This window comes from Vespa crabro, chromosome 7, assembly GCF_910589235.1.
Source record: "Vespa crabro chromosome 7, iyVesCrab1.2, whole genome shotgun sequence".
Lineage (NCBI taxonomy): Eukaryota > Metazoa > Arthropoda > Insecta > Hymenoptera > Vespidae > Vespa > Vespa crabro.
Genome location: NC_060961.1, coordinates 3,955,001 through 3,978,123, shown reverse-complemented (window position 1 = coordinate 3,978,123; position 23,123 = coordinate 3,955,001). Strand labels below are relative to the sequence as shown.

Sequence of the window (23,123 nt, the reverse complement as noted above, 5' to 3'; positions counted from 1 at the left end):
CATTGTCGAAATCGTTGGTGGCATAAAGTTAAAGAACGAGATCGGAAGGAAAAGAGAAAGAAAAGGAACGAAGTAGTAACTTAAGTTGAAGGACTAGAAAGAAAGAAAGCAAGAGAGAGAGAGAGAGAGAGAGAGAGAGAGAGAGAGAGGGATAGAGAAGAATGAGAAGAGAGAAAGAGAAGACGCGTGAAGCCGAGAAGCGAAACCGAGTGAGCGCCGGGCCTCGGTCCGCGAGGATAGACACTTTAATAGACGTAATGAGGGTAATTGAGTTTTCAAATGATTCGTTTTGATTACATCTACGCACGGACCGGTGGGCGAAACATAGGGTAGGTAATTACGGACCGCCCAGTTCCAAAAGAGCAGGTGCCTCTCGGCCACGGGATCGAGGTGTGAGGTTCAAATACTTGGACCGCCCTAATAGCCTCGAGGTTACAGGTCCCCCTTTTGAAGAGAGACAGAGAGAGAGAGAGAGAGAGAGAGAGAGAGAGAGAGAGAGAGATAGAAAGAAAGAGAGAAGAACCGGACGAATGGACGGATGGACGGACGGACGGACGGACGAAGCACCGGCTCCCAGAAGGGACGGGCATCCTTCGCACCCTTTCTCCTTCTCCTTCGACTTCAGACGTGAGAATCGCATGGAAAAAAAGAGAGGATTTATCTTTTTCTCTCTCTCTCTTTCTTTCTCTCGAATTGATAATATTCCACGTTTCGCCGTTCGTGGAGCCTCCCGGCTCAACCAATGGCTATTTCGATTCTTCTTACGTCGATTACATTCTTTCTTTTTACGTTTATTCATTTTTGAAAGAATGATCGTTAATACATGATAAATATGAATAAATAAATTTTTCATAAAGTTTTTTATATAATAGCATATAGGAAATGAATTTGAATTAAATCATATACCAAGTGGTCAATCTGATGTAGAGGTAAATCATATATGAGCGGACGAATGCATTAAGATAATAATTAATTAAAGATGAATATCTTTATTTTGTTTAGTATAAAACTGTTGGGAAATTGTTATATTTGATAAAATGATAATTGGTATTAAGAAAAATTGACGAATAAATATTTTACATTGTAAATAAATATTATAATCTACCATTAGAGTGTTACTGAGTTAATTTTATGTATGTGTTTTCGACAATTAATCCCGAGTAAAATACAGAATAATGAAAGAAACAATAATTGCAACTCGGTTGTAGTTACTTTGTTTTACGTTACTTTGTTTAAAGCTACCGCTAACAATTAACGAATTTTACATTTATAACAGGTCTTAACGAGCTTGGGTTTTCTCATATTCATAGTGAAAGTACAAATTACTAGATTTATGTATTTACCTATACAATGACTTATTTTCTTTACAAGAAAGAAGACGAATGCTTCTTAAAAATTATTCTTATGGATAATACTAATAATGTCAAATTAAATGATATAAAAATTTCTTTAAAAATTGTAATCCACTTTAATCACATTTATTGTTCGATAATGTTTGGATAATCCAAATAAATATTTAAAATAATCATTATAAGATTATTAAATTACTATCAACTTGATTACAATTTATATATATATATATATATATATATAAATATTTAAAATACGAAATATTTTTAAATAAATACAAAATGGACACAAGCATGGAAATTCCATCTCTATTCTATAAAATGTCCAAATGTAATATATAATAATAAAAATATAAGAATATAAAAATATTTAAATTATTACTCTTTTTGTTAAGATCATCTCGCCAGCAGAATTATTCATCAGACAATGATACACAAGGACGTCCAAGTTATAATCTTATAACGAACTCGCATTGGCTGCTGTCCAAGCGCGAGTTTCGAAATTTAATAATCTATATAACGATGAAAACCTCGGGTATTTTAGAGAAGTCGCATGAGCGTGCATTATCATATTCGATTATCATCTTTTTCCTACAAACCTCCTTTTAGTATTTAGATTCTCTTTTCATTCATATAAATACTTTAGTTCGCATTTAGCTAATTGACAATGAGAGATTATAAAAAAAAAAAATACATTATCAATAAGAAAATGAACGAACACGTCTTTATTATTATTATTTTTTTTTCTCTTATTTGTATTGCGTAATATTCAAGAGAAATAAAATAACGTAAAGAGACATGACTTATTTCTTATTTATTGTATAATTTTTGAGGAAAAAGAAGTTACATAATTACAAGCATTATAGCATTTCTCACTTGTACATGTGTATCTTCTTTCATAAAATTTACATTTCATAGAAAAAAGTATTAAGCTTTTTATATATTGTACTAATACTATAATTGAGTTTTTCGTTATTATTTAGATATATAAACGATAAGCAGGTGATTATGGCCATAATCCAAACAACAATTTCATAATATATATATATATCGTATATATAAACATATCGTAATCTTTTTTTTTCGTTAATACTAACCTATTGAAAATATAATACACGCTTATCATCACATTGCCCGTATCTAGCGCATTTGGTTCGATGAATCTTTAGTAAAATCGAATCAAGGAAGAAGAGAATTTAACTTAGCATGAAACGTCTGATTCAAAGATGACACATCCACGCTCGTACTTACATTAATACCGAATAATCGTCTAGCATGATGGAGTCACGATCCTCACAACGTACATATATCGAACTATATACATACACATACACATAGATGATATTCCTGATACGTTCTCCTGTGCCGGATACTGGCAATACGGCTCAAATTGATAGGCTTTAATTAATACAGCCCGGCCTAGTGTGCCATGACACTGACTCGATAATGCCGGGTTTATGAGGGTTTTAGCCGGAACATGTCACTTGCATGGGCCAAGTAGTACGGTTTGAGCGCGTGCGCGCGTGTATGCTTGCGAATCTATATACATATGTGTGTATATTTGTGTATGTATCTAGAAACACGTAGGTATTCTCTCTCTCTCTCTCTCTCTCTCTCTCTCTCTCTCTCTCTCTCTTTTGTGTCGTTAAATGCCAAGTCTCGTCTGTTCGTTGTAGCTCAACGCGAACGCGTCGAAGGCTTTACTTCTCGCGCTTTGCGTGTCAACCAACGACGATGACGACGACGACAATAACGACGACGACGACGACGACGACGACGACGACGACGACGACGACGACGACGACGACGACGACGACGATGATGACGAATACAACGATAACGACAACGACAACGACAACGACGAACGCTCACTTTCGGTAATTAGCTTTAACGTGGAAACGATAAAGATCGGTCATCGTTAACGAGTTGCGCCCCATGCTAAGCTTTCCACAGCAAAGGGAGCCGAACAGGAAGACGCGAATACGTTATCTTGTAAAAATTACTACAATCGACACGAATTTTATAACACGAATCGCATTTACGATACTAAACACGGATATTTACGTTAAAATTCGATTAATAAAACATTGACATTGGTAAAGATTTATTTACCGTATGCGTGTAAAGTACGATAAAGAAAGAATTTAATTATTATTATACCCTGATACGAATAATTTCTAGAGAAATATAGAAATATACAATTGATATTCAATTACCCTGATATTCCAGATGAAAGATCGTACAAATGCAGAAGATATTATTGATCGTATCATGATTCTTTTGCTCTCAGAAGAATCAGTCGCGAATCCGTTGTTCTGTCGGAACAACGTTATGTGGGTGTAGCTCGTAAAGCATTCTTAACTTGAGCAATTTTTTAAAGCCAACTAAAAGAGAAAGTGTGTGAGAGAGAGAGAGAGAGAGAGAGACTTACGGCAAATGGGGATCGTTGCGAGTGAAAAATAACAAATTATTGCAATATCCTTCAAACAAGTCGATGAACCTTTGCAAGAGGTACTCTCTTTCTCTCTCTCTCTCTCTCTCTCTCTCTCTCTCTCTCGCTATTTGGTCCTCTTTCTCTTCTTTTCTTTACCTGCCCCTCGCATATGCGAAGCATGCTCGAACGCAGTAGAAGCCTAGTAAGAAGAGGTAATCAATAATGACTTAATGTCCTCCAATAACGGACACCATGGGTGGTTCGAGTTCTCCCTTTGGGGGTTCCTCGAGATCATTCCGTGCAGGATCGCTCCTCTTCGGTCTTTGCTCTTTTTGTGCCAGCCGTTATTTGCCTGTCCCTTTATTTTTTCTTCTGCCGGCAGCGGCTAATATACACCCACGTTCCCTTTGATCGTTAAAACCGAGCATACTTGCGCGAGCCCTTTCTTCTTTTCTCTTTCTCCCTTCTTCGTACCATGGACGATGCCGGCCATTAACTGCTCTCGACGATTCTTCGACTTGTAATCTGCTACGAGAGAGAATTAAAATACGTCACTTCGTGACCGTCTTTAAAACGACTGAAGAAAAGAAAAAGTGGGAGAAAGAGAGAGAGAGAGAGAGAAAGAGAGAGAAAGAGAGAGAATGAAGATAATGAAAATTTTATGGAAGGATGAGAAAACGAATATGATAGTTATTTCGACGATCTATGATTTTACAAGTGTATCCTAAAAAAGAAGAGAACAGTGTCGATCAATTGTCCAATTCGTTCTCGAAAATGTGCTTTCCCTACATCTTAATTTTTTCAGATATTAATTTTGTTTCTTATGGCGTACAAATAATTAATTGGCTGGTGGTAAATCGACGATAATAAATATTTATGTGGTTGGAAAAATTCGTTGATATGCAAGCGTAATAGCGATTGTTACGCCGAAATAATCACGGCTACTGTCCGCTTGATGGCAGTTTACACGAGCAAATAATTCGTTCGACAATTTTGTCAAGCTGTCTGCCTGCCTGCCTGCCTGCCTGACCGTGGTGGAGGAAAATCGAGAAGGGGAGTGGGATGAGATGGGGGTGCGAAAATCGTTGGATATCCACGAATTTCTCTCTTTCCCCTCTCTTTGGATTTTTCACGTTTTTACTATCCTATTTCGAGGGATATCCGATCCTATTCTTTCCGCTCGTTTAATACTCGTTTTTCCTCTGCCGCGAGCTAGCAAGCGCATCGTGCACGCTGTTCGAAGAATTTTTCGTCTTCTTTTTTATCCGACATATTTCATGATCCTTCGGAGTATTGGATTCGCGGAAAAAACGCGTGCGGGTTAAACGCGTAACGTCCTTCTTGAAAATTCGATATCCTTTTCGATTTCATGATCTCTTGGGATCAATAACAAAACTTTTACAAATTTCACGTTGAAATATATACATATATATACATATATACAATCATATATATATATATATATATATATATATATATATATATAATTTCAAAGTCGAACTAAAAATAAATGTTCTAAGTAAATTGAGAATTATCTCCATTACCGAAATGTCGAATGTTGTAAATATATATATATATATATATATATATATACTCTCGTAACAAAGGGTACTCATGAAAAATTCAATTCGAAAGAAAATATTACATCTCGGTAGTACTAAAGAAAATTACAATCTTAATAATCGTAAAACAAGCGAATTCTGAAATAAAAATACAAGTAAAGAAGTTTCTATTTCTCTTCCTCTCTCGAAGTAATATTATATTACCTTGATAGTAAAGGTGTGAGAATTCACCATTCCTTTACTATTTTTACGTTGCATTATGATATCATTTTTCTACTCCTTCCGTCAACTTCATTCGACTTCCGCGTATGCATACGTGTTTTTACGAATACCCATTGAAGTTTCACGTGCAAGAGACCGTCACGAGTTATACGTGCCACGCGTTCGTCCCACGTGTTGGTATATGAACGGCAATGTAAAGAAGAAAAAGAAATAAGAAAAAATGGGTTCTCTTTCTGGACTTAATAAAAAGATAGAACGAACGCGTATACACCTACTACCTTACGCGCAATTATGAAGCGTACTCGCCTTTATTTTCTTGACCGAGCTAAAAGAGGGAGGAGAAAGAGAGAGAGAGAGAGAGAGAGAGAGAGAGAGAGAGAGAGAGAAAAGAGAGAAAGACTATGACCGGTGACTCGTAGGGTTCTAGCAGCCGGTAAATCTCACGAAGTCATATAGCTATGCTTATATTTTCATGACTACTGTTTAGATGTAAAATGTATACTTTACCAAAATAATTCTACAATGATTCTTTATTGAAGAAAAAAAAAAAATAATAATAATAATAATTTCTTTGTCTCTCGTTCGTTCGATATCGATCAAATATAAATCATAAATAAAGAATTATTTCATTGAAAAAATTATCAAGTTTTCTCTCTTTCTCTCTCTCTGTCTCTCTCTCTTTTTCTCTTTTCTCTTTTCAAATAATTAATCTTCTGGATAAAAGATAAACAGAGATATTAATTTACAATAAACATTAAATATTCTAGAATTTATTTATAATTCTCATATTTGTTTTGAACGTGGGTAAAATCTGCGACGAACGCGAGTGTATTCTCCTCTCACCTTTTTCTCGAGACACGTACAATGTTGAGCGCATTCGTTGGATCCCACGATCCGGCAGACTACATACGAGCGCATATGTGTGCGCGTATATTTAGCCCCGTATTACCGGCCAACCGCACTATTCCACTCCCGTAGGAAAGCGCGCAAGCTACATTCTCTTTATACCATCCATCGATATTTCATCAAAGTGCATTAGCAGGTCGGCTCTCTCTTCTGTGGCTGGCTAAGTGGTATTCACGAAACTCGCTCGAATCGTTTCGATGTTTCTGAATATTTCGTGGTCCTCTATGAGAAATTCACTTCGATTTTTTCCACCGTTAAACCTACAGAAATATTCGCTGCTATGTTCATTAATCGAAAGGAATTTTATTTTTATTTTTTTCCTTTTTTCTTTTATTTCTTCGTCTTATTTCTTTTCTTTTTAAATTTCTATCCCACGTTTTTTTTTCTTTTTCTTTCTTTCTTTTTTTTTTTTTTTTTTTTTTGAATGCACCGCACGTAAAATCATATTCATTGTGTATTATACTCCAAAAAATATCTTATATTTGGGTGTTATATATTAGGTATGTATTTATTTTATTTTTCAAATATAAAACGTTGAAATATCGATTAATTGATATTAAAGAAAATCTCGATTCGATAGACGAGTCGTATAAGACGAGAAGGGTAATTCTTAAAGTCACGATTATCGCGAAAAGCACGGTAGGGGTTCCTAGAGACAGCGGCCGCTTTCGAGGTCGTCCCGGCAACGATAATTATCTCGGATCGGTGGACGGGGTGTAGCTGTATAACTACGTAAACTACGCTTGGCGATGGTGGATAAGCGCCGTAGTTGGATATCGCTGTAGATATCGGGAGCACACGAGAGCGCCAGATACGATTATACATTTTCATCGATGCGTTACTCAGGAAGGGCAGATTACCGTAATGAACTCTGGCAACCCCTCTGCACGGTCCAACGACTCGAAATATGGATAACCGTCGGTCGACTCTAACGGTGATACGCCGATCATGTTTCTCCTCTCTCTTTTGCTTTTTCCTTATCTTGTTACTCTTACACATTTTACTTTTCCATTTTCTTTCTGTCTACGCATCCCTTTATCCTATGGTATAATTTACTTTTTACGACTTTTTAAGACTGTTGAACTTTCAATCCTTTAAGCAATACAAATAATAGTATTAATGTAAATGAACATATATTTCGTTGAAAATTTTCTATAGAAGTAATACTACTACGTTAATTAACACGTCTCGGTTGATATTTTAATATATTACTATTTAGTCGTATTCTCTTTGTACACAGAGACATCGTTCTTATTTCTACGGCGCTTTGAAAATTAGTTTAGAAGCATTACGAAAATTCACTGCTCAGAAGGTTAACGGAACTAATTTCTAATCTTGGACTTTCAAAACTAATCTCTTCAACAGACTCCTCGAGCTATATTAGACTTTCTAATTGAACGGACACTCAGATCAGTTTTGGACTCTAGATACTGTAAAATTAAATTTTATTCTTAACATTGAAATTCGTTATTTAATTATTCCTAATGAATTATTTTTTTCTTCAAAAAAAAAAAAAAAAAAAAAGAAAAAGAAAAGAACTTCGAATATATACATACAATTTTAAAATGAATTCCTCTCTTTAATTTATAATAACTTTGTACTTAAGTAAGACAAGAAAATCGACATTAAGGAAATTTGTCAATCTGCAAGACCGTGAAAAAGAATTTTTCGCTCGTTCAATGAAAGAGAAGAAAGGATAAAAGGAAAAAAGGGAAGAAACGTAAATCCGTAAAACTCGATCGATACATTTTCTTCGTAAAACCGATAAAACAACGGCACGTAGCTAGGAAACTCGCTTACGTTTTCTATAGCCACGTTCTCGTGGTTCGCTTTCCCTGTTTACGAGCGGACTTTCTTCCCATTAATATAGCTCTTGGACGGATGGACAACGAAACTCGGCGAGCTTTTAATTTTGCGCGAGGAAACGTATACGTTAGGAAAGCTTTACCGGAACCGCAAGCGGAGAAGTGCCCGGGCTTCAAGTAGTCGCAGGGGTCTTTAATAAAGTGAACTTTAAGACTCCCGCTTGCAAGGAGATAAAGTTTAACGTAAGCTACCGTCCCTCACGACCGGAGCTAGACCACGTAAGGGTCACTAGATCGTCCTACGGTGCCAAGTTTTCGAGCAAGTTTGTCGTTAGAACGAAAGTCTTGTCTATCCGTGTGACCATATACTTCGAAGCTTGATCCTTTTAGAAGGTGAATGAAAAAAAAAAAAAAAAAAAAAGAAAGAAGAAGAAAAAAGAGAGAGAAAAGAAAAAAATAAAAGAGAAGAAAAGAAAAAGAAAGGAATAGAGAGATAGAAAAAGAGAATAAAATATCAAGATATAAATATGTTTGTTTTTAACGATTCAAATTTTCTTCTTCGACGTTTTCAAAAGAATAAAAATTATCAATGATCGTTCAAAGGATTATAATTTTTATTTTCATACGAGAAATGTTTATTCTTAAATTCGATAAATTGACAGATTTTATCTTTACAACGACGCACTCTATGGAATGTTTACTTTCGAAACACACATCAATTGTTGATAAGATCGTTTTATTCGTAACATTATTGACAAATGTGAAAAAATTTTACAAAGCATCGCAAAGCATACGAACAATTGGTTTTGCAACGACGAACAGTTAGAATGCTTTGTAGAAAGCCTCGAGCATTTTTCAGTATTCGTCCAACTAAGAGAAATCTCGCATCGAAATGTAATCACGTTCTTAGTTTTTTCTTTTTTATTCTTTTTTTTTTTTTTCCTTTTTATTGTCATTCAAATGTAAATCAAATAACCTGATGTTCTTTTGACATAGTCCTTCCGACCATACGAATTGCTATAGAAATCTTATTAACGAAACGACGCGAGGTCACGATAACGTTTAGCTAATAGCTCGATATAGAAAATTTAAATATCGATGGTTAACAGAAGAAGAGAATGTCGATTCTCGTACGATAACATTTTTACGAAGTAAATATCGAGTTTACTGGGTCACTAGTGAAGAATGTCTAAGAGAACTACGAAAGTTATCTAACTCTTGTGTAATCCTATAGATTTAGAAGTCGGCTAAGTCTTGGCAAATGTTTACCAATCCACGCACTTGGGTCAAATTCGTGCCCCCAATTAGTAGGGCTGTCGGGATCTCTCCCCCAACAACTTGTGATTTAGTGACTCTCAGGTACTAGTATCAAAGACAACTTCAACAGTATTCCAGTATATAAATATATGCGTACGTATATACATCTGCGAATATATAGAGAGCGTCGTTCTAAACAGACCTAGAGAATAGATTGTAGAAAACTTTTCTCATCGTTGTGCCCGGTCGTCGATGAAATAAAAGAAAATTAGAATGGAAAAGGAAAGAAAGTAGAATTGTTTAAACTCGTGGATGCGTGTCAATAATTCGCGTACGTTTGCGAATGAAAAAGAGAAAGAAAGAAACAAAACTTGTGAGAGAGAGAGAGAGAGAGAGAGAGACGTGAAAGAAAAAAAGAAAGAAGAAAGAATTCACAACAACAAAGGAAATCACGGAGACGAACGAAAGAATGAAATAAAAAGAGAGAGGGGGAGAGAGAGAGAGAGAGAGATAAAAAAAAGAATGAAATAAAGAGAAGTAGAATTTCGGGAAAGTACCGAGTATATTCGTGGGTACTCATCGATGCGAGTACAGAGATCTAAAGAGCTTTGCAGTGATGGTTCCAGGAGTGCCTCGTTCTGTCAACTGCATTCTGCAAAGAATACAAAAGCATGTTAGCTGGCTCGTATACGCGTACGTCGAATAAGAGGATTTGTAACAGTGCAGCTCTTACCCCCACCCTTCCCACTCCACTTTATCTCCTCCCCCACTCTTTCTATCTCTTTCTCTCTCTCTCTCTCTCTCTCTCTCTCTCTCTCTCTCATCGTCTACCCTACATATTTCAATATTCCAATGAAGTCAGATTCTAAGAGCAGGAATAAGACGAAGGGGTTAAAAAAGCTGCAGACTTGAGATACTATTCTTTTACAATTGCATCCTTCAATTGCATCCTGCAATTATAATTACAATTGCAACATTATATTATTAAGATCGATATACAAGATTGAGATGCTCGATCTAAATGATCATCGAATTAGCCTCGATAGTCATGCAACACACTTCTTGATTGATTCAGATATATCGTATGTTCTAAAAATGAATTTTCTTATAAGCATGTTTATTAATGTTAACTTATCGTAAGATCGAAGACGTTTAAAACGTTTAAAAAATTTTTTTTTAAATAATGTCTAAACGAGTTCTTCATTAATCCTATCGATTAACGAGATATACGAGCATCTAACCCTTGCATGAGCCGCACCCTATATATAGAGCATCGTCTATCTCACTCCAACATCGTTTCCCTTCAACCATCCCGACAGCCATCTAGACTTCGGGAGATGTGCCATTTGAATACGAAATTCGAATACGCTGACGAACTGTGCATACATCAGTCTACGTCTGTTTGAACTGGTCCCTGTATGGTAATGGCCTTGTACGCTTGTAGATACCACCGGCACCGGCAGTGCTACGTCGAAACGCAGAATCGCGTAGGGGAGATGCGTGAGTCGGTCGAGTCAAGTCGATAACCCTGCTTGGACATGACTTACGTCGACTCTTTCAACCAGAAAAGAATTTTACTACCTCTTCTCTCAATTCCAAGTATCTTCCTTTATCCTTCGATCGTAATATTAATTATATTCCTCTTTTAAACAAATCTATTGTCTGAAACGATTTAATACTGATTAATAAATTTTGATTTAAAATTCTTTAAAACAAATTCTACATTTTGCATGAATCAATTAAATCTACGATCATTGTAACCATTGTTTGTTAAATTTGATGTTGAATTTACATCAAATATAATTGTTTTCGAAGAACGATTAAATATAGGAAAAAGAACGAAGAATTTTGTTTCTAAAATTGTTATAAAAAATTATCAAAGTAGAGAAAACATTCTTATGGTGTTACTCTTCTAAACATCGTTTCTTAAAGCAAATGTCAAAAATTCGTAAAGGCATTGTACACTGACGAATATCTATCCAACGGAGTAAAGTGAAAAGTGTGTCGCGAATAGCGTAACTTTTTCATTGGAGACAGTAGAAAACATAATGGAATTGCTCTTGCCAAAAAACGCGCGCCAACTTTTGTTCCCTGATAAATAAGAACATTCTGCAAGCCGTCGAGCGATAAAGACAATCAAGGAAAAAGAACAGTTATTGCATTGAATCTTAATGCTTCATAATGCAACGAATCGTTTAATTAAATTAAAACTCACTATCCAACTTCGTTCTTATTATTCTTATTAAAGTTTAAAAATCGCATTAATATCTTATCTATGATATATAATTTAAATATTTATAATGAAAATAAAAAAAAAAAAAAACAAAAAATAATTTCTTTGTACCATTCGAACTTTCGAATAGAGCTTTAAAGTATCGAAACAGAAAGAGAAAGAGACAGAGAGAGAGAGAGAGAGAGAGAGAGAGAGAGAGAGAAAGAAGAGAGAGAAAGAGAGAGAATAAGTAAGTGCTTAAAAATGCAAACGGTGAAATCCTTACAAGTATTCCTTCTCTACTTGTACGCACATTTGGCAAACCTCGCACCACCGAGATAGAAGACAAGTCGATCTTGAAGTGAATCTCGTTGACTCGTCGAAGAAGTAGAAGCTGAGAAAAAAGGGAAAAAGGAAAAAAGGAAAAGAGAGTTAGGGTAGTCGAATCTGAAATTTCGAGCGTATCTCTCTGGGGCGTCGAACAGTAGAGGATTTAGCGATCGTACGCTTGCTTCTTCTAGTCGACTACGCGTGTACGCTTGATCTTGAAACGTGCGAATAGAAAAAGGAGGAAGGAAGAAAGAAATGGAGTGGGTAGAAAAGTAAAGAAGGGAAGGAGCAAAGGGATGACGAGATCGGAGGGTACGGAAAATGAGAGAGGTGACGCAAACGCGAGGCAAACTTTAAATGACTTTCACTGTTTTCAAAAGTTGAGTTACCAAAGGGAGTCTCCGTAGTATTTCTCTCTGTCCTTCCTTCTTTCGTTTTAACGTTCGTTCTTTCACTATTCCATCTCTCTATCTTCCTCTTCCTCTATCCCTCTCTCTCTCTCTCTCTCTTTCTCTCTCTCTCTATCTCTACCTCTCTCTCTTCCTCTCTTCTCCTCTTTTCTCGTCCATTTGTCCATCCACCAAATAGCTACTCGCATCCTACTCTTTCTTCCTCGAATTACTCCTCTTCTTTTCCTTCGAATTTTTCTCGACGTACCCTCAAATGTGCTGTTTACAAACCTTCCTCCACTCGTAATGGAACTTCTTTTTTTTTTTTTTTTAAGTTATTTCACGCGAAAATAGAGTTTCTTCTCTTCCCTCGTCCTTCCGTTTTTTTTCTCATTCGATTCATCGTACGAGTAAACAGTCATTCGTGTTGGTCGACGACACAGACGATCATTTAAGAAATATAGCGATTCGAGAAACAAAGAGAGAGAGAGAGAGAGAGAGAGAGATTAATTATATTCGTAAATCTAAGTATATTTTATATAAATATTATTGAATATAAGTAAATCTAATGCTAATTACATTAAAGTAGATTATATAATATAAAAAGGAAAAAGAATAGAAAATCCGAACAAAGAATATAAACGAATTCGTACTACTCTCCACTCATACATTTGGCTTTTAAATCAAAGAGAAAGGTACAGCTACAAGCTTTACTCTGTTCCAAAATTAAAGAGAAAGAACTTGCACTACCATATATATGTGGATATATATATATATATATATATATATATATACTCACGCTGTCACGCTGTATATATATGTACATATATAAATACATAGTATAATTTTGAAATATCTACGAATTCATGAAGCACTTCTCGAGTATTTTCATTCACTCTTCAACTACTTTTAACTCCGTAGCTTTCCTATATATGCTTATCATTCTTCTCTTTTTCTTAACGTGGCACGAGCGACGCGTAGACGTCGACGGCAAAGAATCGAGCTTTTCGCTGTACTGCGAATTCCACGAGGACGATCCTCTTCTCTCGAGTTAATGCTTGCACTTCGCACGGCTAATAAGTTAACGCGGTCCGAGAGGTTCTCATAATGAAGATGGCGAGCTGCGGGTGAGCGGAAAAAGATAAAAAGGTGAAAGAGAAAGAGAGAGAAAGGGATAGTAAAAGAGAAGGTTGAAGAGAAGATGGATCAACGTGGTAGTATAGTCGTTGCCACCATAACGGCTCGCCTCATCCAACGGCCGACGAATAATGCGCGAGCGAGCCTTTCGACGACCCTTGAAAGTGCCCTTAGAAACTTTCCCCTTGATTCTCGTTAAAAGCCGATGCACGACCATCCGGACACACCTACGACACTTTCGCCGTCAACTCTACTTTTCTAAAATGTTCGCCGCGATAGTTTTCATTCGCAATGGATCTTTTTCTTCTTCTTTTTCTTCTTCTTCTTCTTCTTCTTCTTCTTCTCAACACCTTCGAAAAAGCTTCAAAATTGGAGTAAGTATCGTAAGACGTTCTATGAATGACGACCACGTTTATCGACCTTCGAACATCTGTCGCTGACTCTTCGAGATTTATATACCTAGTAGACTATATGCTTTTAACCCAACGTTTAGCCCTTTCTTGGAAAAGAAGTCCTTCCAACGTCTCCGATAAATTTATCTACGTTTTTTCTTCTTATTGTCTGCCAATGTCATTATTAGAGCTAAGCGAATTAATTCGACGTGAAATAATATATCAATGATACCGACGAGATTTGTTTTTCGTATAGTTTTTGTATTTTGTCTGAAGATAACACGGACTACGATTTTCTTCGTAATAATGTAAAATATTAAATATTTATTTTTTTTTTTTTTCCAAAAAGCAATCATTGAAATTGTTCGAGTATATAAATTGATATAAGGATCACCGACGATGTATCGCGCGTAAAATAAGAAGAGAGGAGCGTAAAGGGAAGACAGCAGAATCGCTATTCCATGAATAACGAAAATTTACTTGCTTCAACTCTCTCTCTCTCTCTCTCTATCTTTCTCTCTCTCTCTCTCTCACTCTCTCTTTCTTCCTATTTTCTGCTCTCGAAGCAAAGTCGATGGAAAGGATGAAGGAGAAGGCGAATCCCAACTGCTGCCTCTCTCTTGAACGAAGAAGAACACAGAACGTTCCGAGTTACCATCGCCCGAAGGGAAAAAGCTTAAAATGCTTCGTACACGCTTGCCAAGTTACAAAGAGCTCATAGTATGGTACATGAAATAAGCGGTTGGTTTAACCGTATAGTCTACCAACCAATTTACACGAAAGTATGCTCTGGTATGTGTATTTAACGTAAGGTTATTGACTATATTCCTTCAAGTATTCCTTCTGCATGAGTGTATGTGCGTTCCAATAATATATAAATAGAATTAATAATTATTGATAATATTATAAAAATCCTATATTTTCGAATTTCCAGTTATAAATGGATGAATCAAAATTGAATTGATTGATATTTATACTCGACATTGATACTTTCCATATATATATATATATATATGTGTGTGTGTGTGTAATCGAATATTTCTATACTTTATCGTAGAATAAATGATAAGAATAAAAATAAATTAACGTTAAACTCGGAAGAGTTTTTAATGACTGGATCATTCGATATCCTTATAAAGCGTTGGTAGCGTTTTACCGGTACTGTAATCCTCGTTCTATGCGAAGAAGTACGACGTTTGCGAAAAGAGGGAAACTTTTCGATGTCGTCGAAAAGATGGTGGGTTGTTAACGGACCCTTTCGAACCATCTCTATCTTCTTTTTCTTTTCCTCCTTCTCTTTCTCTTTCTTTTCTCTCGCCTCTTTCTCGTCTTAAGAACGAAGCGTAATCGAATCGGAGAGAGAGAGGGACTCGAAGGAAAAGGAGGACAACGAAAGAAGCTGAGATTTCTTAATCCGTCCTAAATAAGTACGCGAGCATTGCCGAAGGTGCCGGACGTTTGTCACGAGACTACCCGACGAATTACGAGCGGTCGTTTCCCTCGTCTCGATTCAATTGAATTAAAACAGATCGCATCGATCCGCGGAAAATAAGGAAAGAAATAGAAGAGAGTAATAAAAATTTCACTAAAGCAACAACTCGAGCACATATCTTCTAACTTTTAGATCTTTATCCATTTCGATTATCCGTTAGTAACTAATGAAAATTATACTAGTTTCGTTTCTTTCCTCGAGTAATAAAATCAATTTCTCTCTCTCTCTCTCTCTCTCTCTCTCTCTCTCTCTCTCTCTCTCTCTCTCACTTTCTTTCTTTCTCTTTCTATCGTACACTCTGTCTCTTTCTTTTGCTTTCTTTTTACTGCCCTTTATATCGTCGTACCAATCAACATCCACTTTAATTAATTATTACCTACATAATTCATGCATCATTTCGCCGCTGAATTCATATCGAGATCGAAGAGACGATAGGACTTGCTTGTTGTTGGCGATATTCAACTCGTCCGTTCTTTCATCTTCGCTTGGAACGTGACGAACGGTAAAATCAAATAAATCGAAGGGATCAGATGGGCAAGTGTATTATGAACCTCACCCTGGAACTAATATAAATAATAATAATAATAATGATAATTTAGACAAAGGTCATTCGTTAAAGATAAATTTATAGTATATGAAAATTATGTACCTTTAATTAACGAAATTTCCATTATAATATAATCGTAATATGTTCTTTAATAACGAAAGGTATTTATAATAATACAAATATGAATTTGTCGAAAAACTTTTCTATTATCGGGCTCGAATATTCAAGACCAAGGACATTTACGTGAGTAAACTCGAAACATGATATACTCGCACATGGATATTAATTAATCCTGGTCTTCTTTATTTTGTCACTCAATTATAATGCTCCCCTCGTAACGCGGTATATACGCATAGGTGCTCATACTTCTCATGTCTCTCTTTCTTTCTCTCTCTCTCTCTCTCTCTCTCTCTCTCTTTCATTCTCTCACACGCCCTCTATCTATCCAGCTATCTAACCATCTATCTCGCTCGACGTTCCTGTCCGACTCTCTCGAACGATAATAATTTAGTTAATTTAGATTAGGGGACCTCGAATGGGAGAGTTCGCTGGTACGCGAGCAAAAACGAGTCTTGTGTAAAGGTCCGTAATAATCTCTAATGGTTGCTCCGCAGAATGATAAATTAGGATCCGTTTGTTGGAGAAGCCGTAGGTATCTCTATGGAAATTCAATTAGCTGTCTTTGAACGAAACGAAATGCTCTGGCATGGAGAATCGCGGATAATACGAGTTGTTTAACGTTTTTGTAAAAAAAAAAAAAAAAAAAAAGAAAAAAAAGGAAAAAAAAAGAAATAAGGTGGGGGGGGGTATTATCGAAAAAATCTCGAGATCTTAGAATCAGTAAAAGATTAAATATATATATATATATATATATATATATATATATATATACCTACGTGTATGTAGGTATATCGAATTTAATTAAAAAGTTATCGTACTGTCTTCTCAACGAAATGATTTCAAAAGTAATCACCAGTGGCATCTGTTTCGCTCAAATAGCACAAAACTAGTGCAACTCGTGTCGTAATGATACTCAGACCGCTTGATCCGGTCGACGATAAATGCGTGTGTCGCACGGTGTAGGATAATAAATCAAGCGACGTTCTTCCTTTCACCGGTGATATTTTTTCTCCTGTTAGCCGCTGACAACGCTTAGCCAGCCAAATAATAAATTGCCAAGGCGGTGCGAATGAAGCTGCACGGACATTATTATTATTATTATTATTATTTTTATTATTATTATTATTACTATGTTGGATCGAAATTTCTTCACAAAGTAACTACTAAGTATTCGCGGGGAGATTTGGTTGGAGAATCTCGGAAGTTCAGTTGAAAGAACAGTCGTTTAGCAAGCGAAAGATCATTAGTTTGAGTCTCGGTTGAGTCAACCAAAGGACCAAATTTTTCCGCGAATCCTACTGTTATTATCATTATTATTTTACTCGAGTACTCGAGAAACCATGTTATTACGATACCCAGACAAAAAAGGAGGAATCGTCCAAGACAAATCGAGGATGATCTCCCTTAATTTAACTTCGTCAAGAATATGACGAACCACACGTTGGTTGGTTAGCTTGTTTCCAAGAGAAACAAACGAGTTTATACCGCGATCCTCTTGCGAAATTTCGTCCACAAGATAATCGGACGACCTCGATTTCTCGAGATCAGACAAATCGACCGGCGGAGACCAAATCGACGGAGGAGGAAGAGAATAAGTAAGGAGTCTCGTTAGTCTCTCTACACGAGGTAACAACAACGGTAATCGCAACGTCAACGGCAAAGGGAACGACAACGACAACAACGGCGATTTTCGTTTGACAAACATGCTCGACGATAAGATGGATAAGAAGAGAGAACAGGCTAAAGCCTTTAGTTGGTTCAAGCCTCTGTCCTGAAGGAGATGATCCGTGTCTCTCTCACACATCTCGATTGACAGATTCTCGTCTTTCGGTCCGACCTTCGTCGTCGTTACGAACGGATCGGGCAGGAGAGAGAAGCGCGAGAGCCCGTTGGCTTTAAAGCCACGAGAAATCCCGGTGACAAACGCTCGACAAACACGGACGACGCCTCTTCTTGAGCTTCTTCCGAGTTAACAAGTAGAAGCGAAGGACGACGCAAGCACGGAAGCGTTCGAGAATAGCTCGTCCGACGACTTGCGCTAGCTTTCATCTGTCTCTTTTTCTCCTTCTCTCTCTCTCTCTCTCTCTCTCTCTCTGTTCAACGTGCTCTTCTCCAACAGAAGCTACCTGTATTATAGTAGCCTTCGTAATTGGACACCCACCGTTGCGAGAATCGACGGCTCGAAGGGTCAAACCTTCTTCCCCTCTGGCAACTCGAGAGGTAATCTTAAGAAGGTTTCCCTATCTTATTGCACGAATACTAGCTAGCAGATATTTTCGTTCCTATATCTCACCCTTCATGGCAAAGGATGAGATTTTCAACGTTCGTAAACAAATGCGAATGACTTTTCGCTGACTGAGAAAAATGATAAACTTTTGTATATATGTACGTGTAAACTTGCCAACGCACAAAATTGAGAATTGATTATGGAGTATGAAAAAAAGGAAAGAAAGTTCCGGTAAAACTTTCTTACTTTCTTCGTTCTTTTCTTTCGGAACGAAGAACCCCATGAAAAGTCAATTTACTACGGATAAAGAGAACACGAGGGAAATTACGGCGATATTTTTGGAATATAATTAAAGATAACTACAAACGAGGTTATTATAATAAGATTTATGAACGTGAACTTGGGCTTAAGAATCCAAACAATTTGCAATCGTTAAGGGTACAAAATTGTTACGATCTTAAATTTTTCTTTTCAATTTCGACAAGAAAAATAATAATAATGTAGAAAATTTTAGAAATGGAAAACGACTTTGAGACGTTTGGATATAAGAAATTTGTCGATAGCCCGTCAGTTACTTTTCGAAGCACCCTCGTATAATGGACAAACGGTTCTCAGGGAACTAATCGAGAAGCTCTAGCAACGACTTAAATGAGAAGTTGGCCGTCGCAACGACTTACAGGCAACGTTCGTAATTAACCACTCGTAGTCCGCCCTCGTTCCTTGTCTCCGTTTCTACCTCTTCGAGAGGTCGTTCCCATCCACTCTTTCGCCAATCCGGCACCTTAATCGAAAACCATTCTCGCAGCTGATGAAAAGTCTGAGAAAGAAGGAACCTCACCTTTTTACCTTTTTCTCTGAGTTGAACCGTTGAACGGGCCAACTTCTTCTTTCTCCTTCATTTTCTCTTCCGCTTGCCTTAGACCAAAATAGTTCTCGTTTAAAGGATTGCTTATCAAAAAAAAACTATGGTTACCATCACAATGGAAAATAAGTACTCTCATTGATTCAAACAATAAATAATCCTTTTGTTAGACAAATCATTCCTTTTTCTTTCTTTTTTTTCTTTTTTCTTTTCTTTTTTTTTCGTCTTCATATCACTTTTAAGCGCGAACTTACGAAATTGATTAAACTTTAGCAATTAAATTCTATGAAAAAACGATTATACGTTCTTAATCGTATGATAGAAAAAAAATGAAGAACTTAATTACGATGTAACCGTTGGCGTTGCACTTGTTTTTAAATATATCCAAGATCGGATCAAAAGAATGCGTCGAGTAAACTTTAGCATGTCGTTATTAATGTTTGCTCGTTCGTCTCCGAGTATTCGATTTCGCCGACCTACGAGAACGAAATATTCTGGTTCATTAATCAGCACGCCGGAAAGAGAGAAAGAGAGAAAGAGAGAAAGAGAGGACCCGGGCTTCGTATTGTAGATACAAAGCCGATACGAAGTCGTTGAGCTCTCGAAGGAATAACGAGGGAGGATCCAAGACCTTTCTTCTACTCTCCCGGATGTGCGTTCGCCCGGTATCGAGTTCTTTGCTTGCCTTCCTAGTCGTTTATGATCAAATCGTTTGTAACAACATTGATCGTTATGTGATAATAATAAAGAGATAAATATGACTTGTTATCTATGATAAAGTAACTACGTATCGATCTATCGAACGCGTTTTGATTTCGACTTGAGAGATCTTACTAAAAGAAAAAAGAAAAAAAAAGAAAAAAAAAAAGAAACGAAAAGAAAAAAGAAAACAAAAAAAGAGAAAGGAAAGAAAAACAAAACGAACAAGACGAAGGAAACGTCTCTTCTAGCTTTGTGTTACCAATTAGCAGAAGACAGATCTTCCTTTCTCTTTCTCTTATTTTCAATCGGATCTAGATAAACGTTGACATTCTTCAAGACGATAATAACGAACGTCGTTTGCTCGTCGACCGTTCGTTTCCGTTTCATCGACGAAATCACGTGTGATTGATAAAGAAAATGTTTTTGTTCTTTTTTTTTTTTTTTTTTTTCTTTTTTGCAATCGAATCAACTTTTTCTTAAACCACAATTACTTTCGAAAATCAATTGTTTCTTTAGCAAAATTGATCTTTCTCATTGAATCATAATGTATCGAGGTGTAAAAGAAGAGAGATAAAAAAAATTCAATAGAAATGGAAAAATAACTTGAATTGATAATATTTCATTCAATGAAAATACGATAAATATGTAATTTTAATATTAATTACTTAACAGAACTGTTATCATCGTTATAATTATCGAACTAACTGTCAAAGCCTGTTATCCTGTGTTGGTTCAGACCAAAACCTAACATGAGTCGGTGCAATACTACGAGGATAAACAAATAGGGCAAATGGATCGATTCTCGATCTATTTAGAGTTAGCACAGGTGTGTAGATAGTACGAGAACGTTGTAAATATTTGATCGTACAACTGATGATTTTTGTAGAAAATAAAAAATAAAAAAAAAAAAACAAATAAAAAAGAAAAAGAAAATAATCGACTAGTGTCGAGAGGTAGGCATCATGATCGAGCATCCTTTATAGATGATTATCATTAAATGATCGACAAGGGGTGACTATTTCGATCTCTTTCTCTCTGTTTTCTTCTTTCTTACGAACCGAACAGCAACGAACACCGTAGCAATCCCTTTGACTTGGCTACTCGGGAAATTATGGACCGTCACGATCATGCGATAACCATGTGGATATCCATGGCATTCTCCCTTTCTTCGCCGTTTCAACGCTCGTCGAAATAAGCTTCGTCGGGAATGTCGTTTCCCCGTTGCTCTGGCCGCACTAAATCAGAACGAGCGTTGCTACGAGATGTTCCGTACCAACGTGTCTTACCTTATCCCTTTCCTTTACTCTCTTTCTCTCTCTGTCTCTCTCTCTGTCTCTCTCTCTCTCTCTCTCTCTCTCTTTGTCTCTCTCTCTCTCTCTCTCTGTCTATCTCTCTATCAAATACTGTGAGATACGAGATCGCTGAAATTGCTGGGCCTTTGAATTCTAGGGAAAATCGTCTATCGACTTGGATTTTTACGACTTGGATCATACGATTTTCCATGAACGTTATTTTCAGATAAAACCTTTTTCGTCATGTTGATTTATGATCGTTCTTGTTTTATCAATTTATGCAAAATCGTTTAGAAAATTGTTACGCGTTAATTAAAGAATACGGTCAAAGAGGAAGCAATTGCAAGAATGAAAGTACTCTTGAAATTATTGCTCGTAAAATGTCCATGGATCTTTCTCTCTTACGAGAATAAAAGTCCCATTATATTCTATTCGTAGTTTTAAATCCAACAGTGTAATCTCTCTTTCACGAGTGAAAATCTTTTATCTTTATCACATGGTAAGATTATGCCTACTTCTCATTCTCAAGCACTTCTGACTGGTTGTCAAACGAATCCATATGATTATTTGCGTATAACGACGTTAGCCGAAGAATCCTACGTACCTGACTGCTTCCCTCTTATCGCTCACGACGAGCTCTCTCAACGAAGACGACGAAGACGATCACGCACGCATAAAATAAATGGCTCGTAATGGAATATCGATCCAAAAAAAAACGGCGCTTCGATAGCAGTTAATTATATTGGGTGGGAGCGAGAGAAAGAGAAAAGATGAAAAAAGAGGAAAAGAAAGAGAGAGAGAGAGAGAGAGAGAGAGAGAGAGAGAGAGAGAAAGAAAGAGAGAGAGAGAGAGAGAGAAAGGGAGAGAGAGAGAGAGAGAGAGAGAGGATGAGGTATATTTTATCTGCGCAGGCGACCGACCGAGTAAAAGCCCGAGTGAGCCTTGCCCAGATAACAGCTGAAAGCTTGCTCCATTAAAGGTATCTAGATACCTCGGACATTTTTCTCGGGAATATCTGAATAATTATCCTACGCGTTGCCGAGATTACAACATTGTCCCCCTCCTCCTCTTCTTCCCTTTGGGACCGAATCGTTTCGTTCCTTTCCATGAGCCAGACTACAGGCTCTTCTCCTTCTCTTTCTCTCTCTTTCTTTCTTTCTTCTTCTGTCTTTTCCTTTCTCTCTTTTTCTCCATCTCTCTTATTCTTTCCCTCTTAAGTATACGATGCGACGTTCAACACATGGTATATACATACATACATACGTTCGAATTTTACGAGCCAAAGGACCACCGAACGTTTTATTTTTTCCTCACTCTCCTGCCGACTCGGTTCTCACTCAGTCACGAAACATTCACGGTCGAACGAGATGGACGTATCGAGATATGCCTTTGATTGGAAGTGCTTTTCCTTTCTCCGATGCGAATACACGAGCACTCGATGTTTGCAACCAACGCCCGTTGGCAATGTGACATATTGCTTCTTCGTGTGCGTTCCAATTCTTTCTCTCATTCTCTTGTTCCTTTTTTATTTTCTTCTCTTTTCTTTTCTTTCCTTTTACTTTGTTCTTTTCGGTACAAAGAAAGACAAGAAAATTTCTATATTTCGAGATTGCTCGTTTGTTCGATTAAAGGATCCCACGTGATTATTAATTAAAGGAAAAAGGATCGATAAATAGATAATCAATAGGCTAGAATCGATATTTGATTTTTAGAATGTTATCTTGTGTCATCGTTCATTGATAAATTATTACTTTACATGTAACATTTGTTGAAATCGATTGAAACCATTATATTACGTTGATCGTAACGATCATTGCGAATATATTTATAAAAAAGTAAGAAAATCTGACATGTTACACGGCAATACATTAATGATAAGATCGAAG

General features: G+C 36.7%; 1 protein-coding gene and 1 long non-coding RNA gene across 13 annotated transcripts in view; one reads left to right on the top strand and one right to left on the bottom strand.

The window, feature by feature from the left end:
- LOC124425507 (latrophilin Cirl-like) overlaps positions 1 to 23,123 on the top strand; it is a 662,270-nt gene that overhangs the window by 306,717 nt on the left and 332,430 nt on the right. The window lies entirely within an intron of this gene.
- Positions 3,029 to 23,123, bottom strand: part of LOC124425513 — a 45,445-nt gene continuing 25,350 nt past the window's right edge. Inside the window, exons 2-3 of the long non-coding RNA XR_006942525.1 lie at positions 10,093 to 10,187; positions 3,029 to 4,311 (exon numbers count right to left, since the gene is read on the bottom strand). This is a non-coding gene — a long non-coding RNA (uncharacterized LOC124425513). The remainder of the gene's footprint in view (positions 4,312 to 10,092; positions 10,188 to 23,123) is intronic.